Source organism: Thunnus maccoyii, chromosome 8, assembly GCF_910596095.1.
Source record: "Thunnus maccoyii chromosome 8, fThuMac1.1, whole genome shotgun sequence".
NCBI classification, from domain to species: Eukaryota; Metazoa; Chordata; class Actinopteri; order Scombriformes; family Scombridae; genus Thunnus; species Thunnus maccoyii.
Window position 1 is genome coordinate 13,365,754 of NC_056540.1, and position 11,997 is coordinate 13,377,750.

The window sequence follows — 11,997 nt, forward strand, 5'->3', positions numbered from 1 at the left end:
TAAATGTTGTATATTTTGGATCTGATATGGTATTGTATTTAATTTCCAGTGGTGACACAACTCCATTACTTGAGTCAAAGTATAGATTCTCCTGGTCAAATATTACTCCAATACAGGTGAAAGTTCAGTCAAATTTTTGCTTGAGTTAAAGTACTGGTGTACTTGCTTTTGAAAATACTTAAGTATTCAAAAGTACATTTTCTTTTTAATGTCAACACACTGCAGTATTGTTGCCAAAAAGCATTTACAGAACCTAATGACTCTGAAACAACTTACTGAATGCACTGACTTGCTTGTAGAACGTGTAGAATAAAAAGCTATAGAACTGATAGAATCACAATTGAATCAACAAAAGGACAGCCATTGTCTTTTTCATATTTTTGTTCGACACCCCCCACCCCACCTCGACAAAACAGCATGACAGTGTTCTAACACAGCTCTGGCAGTGTGTGTGTGTGTGTGTGTGTGTGTGTGTGTACAGATGTGTGCATATGTGTGCATCAGGCATGGTGGGATTGCTGTAGATGCAGCTTCTTCAGAAAATAAAAAATAAATAAAACAACTAACCTACCTTAAAATCCCAGTTACACACTTCTAGCTTTATAACTACCCAACAGCAACACTGCTTTACAACTCTATGAATCTTTCTTCAATTCAAAAATCTGAAACATGGACTTCAGATATGGCCATGGGTGCTCTGGTGTGGAATTGACATCTTTATCTGCCATAGGCATCAACTTGACTTAGTGTAGGAGTAGTTTACTGGGATTGGTTTTTCTCCTGTGACAAACCAAGCGTATGGCCTATCACATTTTAGAAAATAAAATAAAATTCATCCACTGACTTCAAAGCTACGCTTCAAAGTAACAAGTAACAGGAACCTTCACAGAAATGTAGTGGAGTCAAAAGTCATAAGTTTCCAAAAAAATTAATACTCAAGTAAAGTATACAGATACTCAAAAAATGTACTTAAATACAGTACTCAAGTAAATGTTCTTTGTTACTGTCCACCCCTGTTGATTTCTAATTAGACTAAGATCTTGTAAAATGGTGTCTAATAGTGTATTAGGATCTCCTATTTGGTTTCTAATTAGAGTAAATTTGGTATAATAGTGTCCAAGTATAGTATATTTTGGGTCTAATATGGCATTATACGGTTTCTGACCACAGCATGATTTAGGTGTATGGTGTCTAATCGGGGTATAACTGTATTTGTTTGCTGTCTAATAAAGAACACATTTCTAGTTTTTGTCTAAGTTGATGCAAAGTACAGCTTATTATGTCTTATTAGTGTACAGAAAATGAAGTGTAACCCAAAAATTCAGCAGTGAAACTGAAAAAAAAGGCCAGAGAAATCACAATCAGTGAAAGAAATGTGGAAAATACTATAATCAAATGTCTTGTATAGTTTTATTGTCAGTTTTGGCTTTTTTGGTTTCAAATTATTTTATATGCTTATTTTCATTTAGTTTCATTCTTGGGAGATTTGTTCAATTATTGAATATGAAACAAATCTAATCCAACACTTTTGCACTAGACATTAATTATAATTGTTTTTGACACCAGCTAATAAAAAGCTTTCTAATCTATACGAGAAAACAAAGAAAATGCCATGTCCATAAAAATAAACTCCATAGTTAATTTGTAAAATATAATTTGCATGAAAACAGATGGATAAACAATTACAGCTAAAATGTGTGTTAATTTTGTAGCGATACAGAAAAGTTTGTCAGACCATTGCAGAATGACCCTCACTGTAGCTATAGAAAATATGTTTATTTTTCACCAAGAGAGCAGCTTAAATGGATTGTTAAAACCATGGAGGTCTTGGCTTATAAAGCAATGTCATTTACAATGGATCACTTTGCCCTTGGATGTGTGGGAGGGTGTGTATGTCAGTGCATGTTTGAGGGAGTGTATGTTTGTGCGTGTGGCTCTCTGTGAGTGTCCTTGATTTTGGGACTCATTCTCCTGTCATCATCATCATCAGCAGCAGCTCAGCAGAATAATATAAGTCTGTCTCAGGGGAGGTTAAGACAAATGTGCAGTATATCACTGGATCCATGTAGTCTGCTGTACCATCACAGGGTGATTTTTTTGGGGGGGGTTGAGCAGGAGTGTATTCTCATCTGTTCCTATCCAGCAGCCATTACCCTTCTTTTACAGTCTCTGCCTTTTATTTTCTCAAATTTTCACTCCACTCACACAATTATCCTCCTGTCTTCTTACATCTTGTTCCCTCTTCTCCTCTCATTAGCTGAGGATACAGGCTTAGTTTAGGGTAACAAGTTGACCATTTTGTGTGTTTGTGTGTGTATGCCTGTTTATGTATTTTGTTCCCTCGAGCCTCAGCCTGTTGGCCAGTTGCAGGGCTGTGTCTTTAAAAGCAGCTCATTAGTGTGTCCACTTGGACTCCAGACAGCTCTTTCTTCTTCTCCAGCTGGTTCTGGCCACATTAGGCCAATGATGCTCTTTCACTCTAATGGAGCAGAACGAGAGGGCCAGCAATGAGCTGTTCCTGTTTGCTCTCCTATTAATTATCCTTTCCCAACCAACTTAAACTACTACAGTCCCATATGCATGTGGAAGCTTTTCTAAGGCTTTCTTTAACATTCATTTCAGTGGCAACACACCCCTCTGATCATCAGAATACACTGACTGCAGGAGTTTTTTATGATGTGCTCTTTTTAACTAGTGCTCTGTGTTGCAAAATGTGATCCTTTCTTCTTCAGTCCACTCTATGAAGGCTCATGACGTGTTCAAAATGTCTGTGTTGTATGTGGCAGGTGGGGGACACAGCTGCAGATTGATTTTGTGCTGATGGTAAGTTGCTGATGCCAGTTGTTGGCAAAAGTTTCATGTGCTCTGTAGAGCTTTTGCATGAGAAGAGGAACTGTGGTAAACATTGCTGTCTCCTCTTTACACTGTTTGTGTCTTTGATTTTACATTCGCCAGCTATTTATGAGTTGAATTTAGCTGTCCTTATAGCAGTTGTGAGACGATGTATAGAGCGTAAAAAGCTGTCTATAAGTACCTGCTATACAAGTTTACAAACAATTTATGACACTCATATAGGTGCAAGATCATTAGTGAAGTTTCCTGTCATATTTCTCTAATTAGAGAAGACACAAGTGTACATATACAAAACCATCAATGCTATTTATAACTATTAAAAAAAATCTTAAGCTTCCCTTTTTCACAAAAATATTTCACTCTACAGAAACCTTACACGAAAAAGTGTGTGTTTAGCCTGATTCTAAGTCAACCTACGATGTAGTAGTACAGCTTTTGATTCTGTTGGCTAACCTTGTTCTATATATTGGAAAGATTGTTTCCTGTGCAAAAATATTACCTCGTAGCACTCAGGTTTGAACAGTGGTGTACAAGAGGGCTGTGTTCTGGGCCTGTCACTTTTTGTTACAACTTTTCAGTGAAATCATATTACATGATTAATGGATTTATCTTTACTCTTTAATAGGGGTGGGAAGCACAAAGTAACTCACGACACAATCCTATCATGATACGCTGACAACGATAATGATGATATCAAGATATAGCAATTCTGCAATACTCGATACATTGCAAGACAATCATCGACGATACATCATGACATCAGTGTGCTTACCGACTTGTTTTATGTAAACCTAGGCACATTTCAGTGTGCTTACCAACTAGGGCTGGATGATATGGCCAAAAGTGTTATCACAATAAAAATATTCATATCAGTTGATATCGATCACGCTTAATGTCAAAGAATAAAATTAAGTATAATCATTTTTCAGTCCTTTTCCCTCAACAAAATAAATATCTTAATAGAAAAATGAAGTGCAAGTGTGATGGCTCAGAGTTACATGTCTAGTAACAGTAGCATACTAATAATTTTGTAAACCAGATTTTACTGATGCAAAGATGTTAGATACAATGCATCGTGAGTTCATCCCAAATTGTATTCGGTGCACACTTTTTTAGTCTGCAATTGCATTGTGAACATTTATGCCAGTGCACTGATGCAAATCAGTGAATCTCTCATCCCTATTATCTTTCTATTCTAAGAAATTTATAGTGAGACAATTACTGTTATTATTTTATTGCCCAGCCCTATCACCAATTTATGTTAATCTGGGAACATTTCAGTGCTTACCAACTTCTTTTATGTAAACATGCACACATTTAAATTCATCCTGAAATATGCATGTTCTTCTTCAGGAACAGCAGCTGATCAGCATGCTCAGAGGTGAGTGCACTCCTCTGAGCGGTGATTATGTCACCAGCAGTCAGAAAGATTCTTTACACAGATATACTAATCCCTGGGATACATAGATACCTTTGTGCCAACTTGTCAAAAAATGGGTACCCTTGTGCCTGAGATTTCCACCAATCCAATGGGTCATCTGTCAGTGGTAGAGATGGAGCATCCTGGTATTGTCTTATATCTTTTTCAGCTATGGAAGTAGTAGCTGACAACAGCAAGGGAGCTCTGGTGCTCTTGAATGCAAGTCAGTAATTTCTATTGATTTAAAATTTTCACACATGACTTTTTGCATATGGATTAGATATATATGGATGGCATCTCTACAGTAGTCTGATCTGATGGTTTAAAGGCACATCAACACAAAACTGAAACTAAGTATTCAGATGACCCACTACTGTTAGAAGATGTAATTACCTTCAGAGCAGCAGCCTTTGACAGCACTTTGGCACACGTCTCCTGCATATCTTGTAGCATTGTTTTTCTCCTCTGTAGAGTGATATCTCTTTTATAGGTCTTGATGAATGATGCTCTTTATCTCTCTGACAAGAGGGGAATCCTCAATGGTGCCAATTGTGTCACTCAAACATTGGGCATGAAGTGGAGCAATGACAGAAATTGTTGGAGTCTTCTCCTCACACATGATGAGGATTGGCATGAGGGCTTGCACAACTTCTTCAGCATTTGAGATGTCTGTCTCCATCAAGGTGCAGATTTCAGAGACATTCTTTCTCACCTTTAAAAAAAAAGAACATAGCAGAATGAAACTTTCATTAAAAACATTAATTTAAAAACATATGTTTTATATAATTCACAACCTAGTCATTGCTAAAATTCAACTTGCCTAGGCTTTAATGCAAGAACAGAGCAGCATAGCACTTAAATTAAAAATCCTGAATTGATATTATAGGCTCACAATCTCATTATTAAAATTGAATATATATGATATACAAACAAATCAGATACATACATACAGATTTTAATACACTTTATTAGTAACAATGTACAATAAACTACTTACCTCGGGTGAAGCACAGATGGTAGGCTGCTGCTCGAGAAACCAGGAGAGCATCTCATAGACATTGTTACTCTTTCTGAGTAAGCTGAAAGCTCAGAGGAGTGCATCCTCCACCATCCTCCACCTTTGCTTTTGTCTCGTCGTCAATGCTGGAAATATTTTCGACTCGGTCTGTCATATCTTGGTTCCAGTGTTTGAAGCATTCAGCAAAAACCTTCATTATTAACTACACTGTATGGGCGAATATCCTTGCAAATAAACCCAGCGATACACTTAGTAATACTCGTAGCCCTCAAGGACGTAAAAGGAAACTTTGTATTCATTCAGGATGATGACGAACAAGGTTGCTATGCATGTTTGTTGTGTTGCCCATGTACTTTGTATTCATGAGACAGTTCTTGCAGATCACGCAGTCTTTATCAATTTATTTATTTATTATTTTTGTTTGTTCCATCCTCAGTGCTGTAAAAGCCAAAGTGGGCCAAGACTTTCAACTTGAAAGATGATAGTGCCTCCCTGATTTGCTTTCCTCAGCTGTCCGCCATTTTCCCCCCTATGAGTTGTTTGTTTTCTTCACCACAAGGTAGTTAACTTCCGTTCACTTTACCCTCATTTGATAAGCACCACCATGAGGAGTCATGAAGTAGTGACTCTGGTAAGTCAAAATGGTAACAGGCTTAATGCAGGGGAATCCATTTAGAGCGCCTGAATGTTTTAATGAGATTATCAATATCTGGTGCCAGTGTATTGATAACATATCACAAGGGGAAGTATCACGATATATTCCAGTATTGTTATTTTGTCCCACCCTTACTCTTTAAACCCAACAGCTTCCTCCAATTTCTAAACTTAGAGGTACATCCCTCTAAATGTAAATGCTGAATATACCTTCACTCATATCTGACTAATTTATGTATTTTATAAAACTGTAACATTGCTTTTAATGATTTTGATGACTGCATGAGACTTAATTGTCCAGCTATACACCTCCTAGTCTGTTCTTTCAGTTTTATGTAATCAAGATTACTGCCAAAACTACATCTATCTAAAACTAAATACCATCTCTTCTAACAAGTGTTGCTAAAATTCAACCTTTATTAACAGTGGCAGATGTGGAAATTTCTTAACAAGTATTTGTATTGCTGCAACATGATTGTAATGTTCTCTGTTTTACCTAATGCTGATATTATTCCAAGCTTGTACAATATGTTGCTGACAAAAGCTTGTACATCATTTACTTCCTACACTGTCACGTAGTTCCTTCCAGGTGTGACCTCAAGTTCCTTCTCCCTTATGAAATAATCCTATCCCTCAGTGCTCTCTGATTGCAATATCCTGACTACTTACATGTGTCAGCAATTAAAAATAAAACACCTGGAAACAGAACCTTTTCTTTTAACACTTGTTTTCTGTGAGCTGACTCCCCGTTGTGATTAAAGGGGAAAACAGTTAGTGGGGGGTTTTCAAGACAGGAATTTAGCTTGTGTTGAGTTTTCCCAGGCTATGTATTTTTTATAATTGTGCGTGTCTGTTTGTTTTGAGCAGGAGTAACTGCTCTGTGTTTGGGTGCCTCTCCAACTTCTTTATAATTCAGATTGCATGTATAGCAGAGAAGCATTGTCATCCTTTGTGGTTTTCCCTCCCTGCTGCCTCTGGCAGCTGTTTTAATGTTGTTCCCATGATGACCTTGATGATGACAATGAAATGGGGAAGGGGTTTGCATTCGTGACCTCCATCGGTTTATTTTGTGTTTATTCTGTTTATGTTTTATTTTGTTATCAAAATGTAATCTTTGTTTAGGATCTTTTAGTTTAGGAACTTTGTTTGGGATCCTTCTTTGTGATGAACCTCAGTAGCTTCTTCAGTTTTTCTGTGGGTCAACAAAGTGCAGCAACAGCTACAATTGAAATCAGAGAAAGAACATAACAGTTATGTTAAGTTGCATTCAGACTCGGGGGTCACTGTGGCACATTGAGCACATTATTGAATAGACACAGACATTCAGTTAGAAAACAGGCATCTTCCTTTCACCTAAATGATCGAAACCAAGCAAAATGTTCATCTGAGGCTGTGTGGTAGAAAGAGCTCATTGCTTCATCAGAAACAGTGATTTTGGTGGGAAAAAAGGCAGAAACCAACAAGATTATTTTCTGTATTTGACTCAGTGGAGCTATTGTGAGAATGGAAGAAAATACATAGAAGAAATTTGAGCCGTCAGTTGACTGAATCAGACTGAATCAATTTTTTTCTTGTTTTTTCCAATAAGATTTTCTCCTTGTTTTCATTGATGGATCTTTGAGAGTGAAACTGTGATTAAGTCCTACAAAAAATTATCAACAGGAGAATGCTTTTCCCCAAGCTAAATGCAATGTGCTTGTTTTTGCTTTATACAATTCATTCATAATTGAAGTGGCATGCGTGACATAGTAAACAATGTCTATTTATGTAGCGTGTGGCAGAAGCAAAGTCAAAAAAACTCTTAATTGGTCGGGTGAACACTACATGAGTTGGAGCCTGCTTGAAGAAAAATGAATTACAGGACTATAGGATTGGACTGTTGACATAGCAGAACCATGTACACCTAACCTCATTAGAATTTTGAATTTAAAGAAAAAGTACAAACGATGGCACTTTTGAAAGTTGGACTTAATGTGTATGTGCTTTAATCAGACAACAGACTTTCACTCAGTGTTATTCTTGGAGAGAGAGAAAGAGACAGATTCATTTTTCATGGAGCTATTTGATTTGCACGTTTGGCTTTCAAGGATTCTCTGTGGCATGTGAAAACCCAGAGTATATTTCAGTGACTGAAAGCTCAGCATGAATAAGTCAACAGTGTCAAAATGTTTATTTATTCATTTATGAATCTCTCCCCACTGATGCTCCTCAGCAGCCTCCCTCAGTGACACTGCAATATATGCTTTTGTCTAAGTGCATGCATATTATAAAGCGAGTGCTCATTGTTTTATAAAAGTGTTGTTGTTTTTCTAATTCTATATAACCTTTCCTTTCCTTCTTGGTTTCCTGTTAACCAGGCATCCCTCTAACCTTTTATCCAATTGCCCTCCACTTCAGGATAAATTGACATTTGCTTGATAAAAAAAAACACCTTTATCTAATTACTTACTGCTATAGCATGAAATGAGTGAAACTAATGTCCTTTAAACAATCCAAATAGTCTCGGTGTGCCGGATAACTCACAGCTGGCTGATGGTACTTTTTGGCTGCTGTTTTGGTCCTCAATATTTCACAAGCTGTTGTTAATCCAATTCTTCTTTCGGAGTGATTCATATTCTCACTGCTGCCTGAGCAGTTTGGTTCTCAGGAAGTAAAAATGCTTATAATAGGAAATAACTGGTGTGTTGAATGGGGGATAAAGGTTACTAGATAATGTCAGGCATGTGTGGTGGCAATATACTTTAGTTTGCAAAGTCAGCATTGTTGAAAAAGCAATATACTTGATTCAGACAAAGAATTATAATCCCGCAAACACCTATGTTATACATACTTATCCCTGGCAGCCTGTACAGGTGGCAGCAGACAACTCACTTATGTGAATGGAGCAGAAAAAAATAATAGTTAAGTCAGCAACACATCTGTGAAAAGAGTCATCTGCCTATCCTGGTTTATAAAGATTCTGTCAAGAAACATTTTCTGGCTGCCAAGGGGCATTTTTATGCCAACACTGCAAAAAGGTGTCCATTTTTAAGTCCATAATTTTTAAAGAAAGACTAACACTACCCTTTGCCTGCCCAAAACTCCCCAGCTGTTCCATCGATTCACATCATCTATCTTTCCGTGCAAAGCTAATTTCCTTTATTGCCCAAAAATGATTTGGATGCAGATCCAAAGAACCTATAGTGGCTGTTTGTACTTTTAGACACCTTGGACTCTTAGTTGGAATTAAACAAGCTTTTCAATTATGTTCGTACCTTGGTGATGCTTAAGATTTCCTCAACTTCCTGGAGTTGTTGCTAAACACTGATATTGAAGAAAACCACCTGTTTTCGTAGATTTAATCTCACATATATAATTGACATTTGTATACAGTGGAAACCATGATCACGTCCGTCCAGGTCAAATTGATCACTATAAGCGGATGATTATTATAACTGATTTTTTTTTTTTTCTCATGCATATTACCATCTAATTGACATTTGTATATTTATTACACAAATATAAAGTAATAAAACAGGCAGCTTTGCTATTTACTGAAATTTATTGAATGTTTCAAAATACAGTACAGCTGTTTCAAACACTTGTTGTTTCGCTGCTGCATCTCGTTGGCTCGTTTTTGGCAGTTTGTCATAAGCTTCAAGGAGATTATGTTTTTCATTGAGAGAAAATGACTCTCTTTCTCCCATCATGATTTCAATGTGCATACAACACCCACCTCAGGTAACCAGCTGGAAGCAGACAGGTTGTGTGTTTAGGCTGCAGGGGTGGGGACAAGAGGCCGCAGCAAGAAAGTTGGACCAGAGTCAACTTTTGGAGAAATGCAAGCTGTAACGCATTTCTCTTCAGTTGGTAACGTTAAAAGTAAAGTTAGGCTTTGCTGACAGCTTCCCGAATCATTTTAAAAAAAGACGAGCAACAGAGAGAGAGAGAGAGAGAGAGAGAGAGAAGCAGTGGTCGAGCGAGCTAGAGAGTGGATGAGGAGAGCGAGCAGTGGTTGCAACGTTATTTTCTGATTGTTTCATCGTGGTTACAAATAAACACCCACACCCCGCATCTCCATACAACCCTGTGGAGGTGCGCTGTAACGCCTGATAATAGTGCCACAGCCGCTAAATACATATCATACGTGCATTATGGGAGTAAGGTAAAAAGAAAATTAGTTACTGTAGTTTTAAAAAAAATGTTAATGATTGATGATGAATTTTATGAAAAGACCCAAAATAAACACTGTAAGCAGACTACTTGATTACTATAAGCGAATTACTTAAACAGCATTTATATGAGAATGATTCTGTCCCAAGCTTTGATCCATATAAGTGATTGATCACTGTAACCGTGATCACTATAAGTGGTTTCCACTCTAATAAAACTGTATCAAATGACAATGTGTAATGTGAGAGGCATCACTCGTAGTGATGAACTTACAGAGAATTATTACCCAACTGCAGCTCCCCTCGGCTTTATGGAGCTTTATAGCGAGTTTCAGCTCATTGTTTAACTGTCTGGCCCACTACTTGTGTTATTACTGTTGTGGTTCACTCTCACCGCTCTCAAAGCATGTTTTTTGGCCATTGCAGGCAGCTGTTTTCAGCAAAAAAAGCCTTACAAAAAACCCTATTGTACTGTACACTACCAACTCAGCACCAAACAGACACAGTTAAGTTGATATGGCAAACTGTATTATGAACTGGAGTAATGTTTGAATGACTAAGTACAATATCCACTCTCCTTTTAGCTTTATTTTTGGTCTCCACTAGCTCCTGAGAGAAACATTTGGACCTTTACCAGCTAAATGCTAGTCACTCACTTTGTGTGTCTGCTGTTTGCTGCTGGGCAGGTTGTAAACAGTATGTTTATCAGAGATTTTTTGCATGATAACTGCAATGTGCTGTGACCAAGAACAAAGCTAATGAAGGTGGTGAGACTAAAACAAAATAAAGTTGCAGGTCAGAAAACCAAAACAATGAGCTAACAGCTAAAACTATCTGTAGAGCTGAGGAGAACTACAGAGCTGTGTGACACTTCTCTGTTGGTTTGTCACTATGATTGAAACATTTTATGTCACACATATGTTATTGGATCTGTTGTTTTTATAAAAACTTTAGATATAACCGTTTTAAAAATCCAGTACACTAAAAAATAGAGTTCAGGACATTGTCCATGCAAAATTATCAAGATTCTTTGTTAAAAATTTGTGTTCAATTCATGAAATACTGAAATGGTATTTGTAAATATGTCTTATTTAAAGGAACCATGTTCACTTCCAAGCAAACTCTGTCAAGTGTGAATGTTGTGTGACCAACTCTGACTTAAACTTAAAGGCCTTTGCACACCAAGGACGAAACGAAAAAACAAAACGAAAATACGGAATATCCACTGATGACTTTTCACTTTCAAACCTTTCACACCAAGAACGACACGAATGATTGCGCTCCATGCATTCCACCAAAAAGTAAAGCTTTGCACCATCACACAATCTTTGATTCATTATTGTCATGGGCTCTTCAAGCAGCAGCAGTAGCGACGATGAACATATTATCATATGTTCATCTTTTGAATAAAAAGAAGAGAAAACATTGGGTACACCCATTATTACAGGACAGAAAGGAAAGTGGGCAGTATCATCGCCTGGTATAGGAACTAAAAATGTATCATGGGCACTTCAGGGATTCCTTAAGGATGACTGTAAGGCAGTTCAAGGCGCTTCTGGAGATGGTGGCCCCCTCCATCAAGAAACAGAAGACCAACTACAGAGAGCCAATAAATCCTGAACAGCGTCTGGCAGTGTGTTTTAGGTGAGTTATGGTCTCGTTGGCAAGGATGTTTGACATGATCACATACATTGACTAGCTATCATGAGCAGCACAAGCTCTCTCTCATGGCCAACATGACAATAACATACTCAAAACAAATATTCCAGTTGTCTCAGTTATTTTAGTGAACATGTAGTTCAATACATTGAATGTGCAATTTCTTGCTTGCCCCATTGCTGCATGACAGATTGACTGCAACAACAACATCAGCTGAAATATTTAGAAACAAGTAATAATTA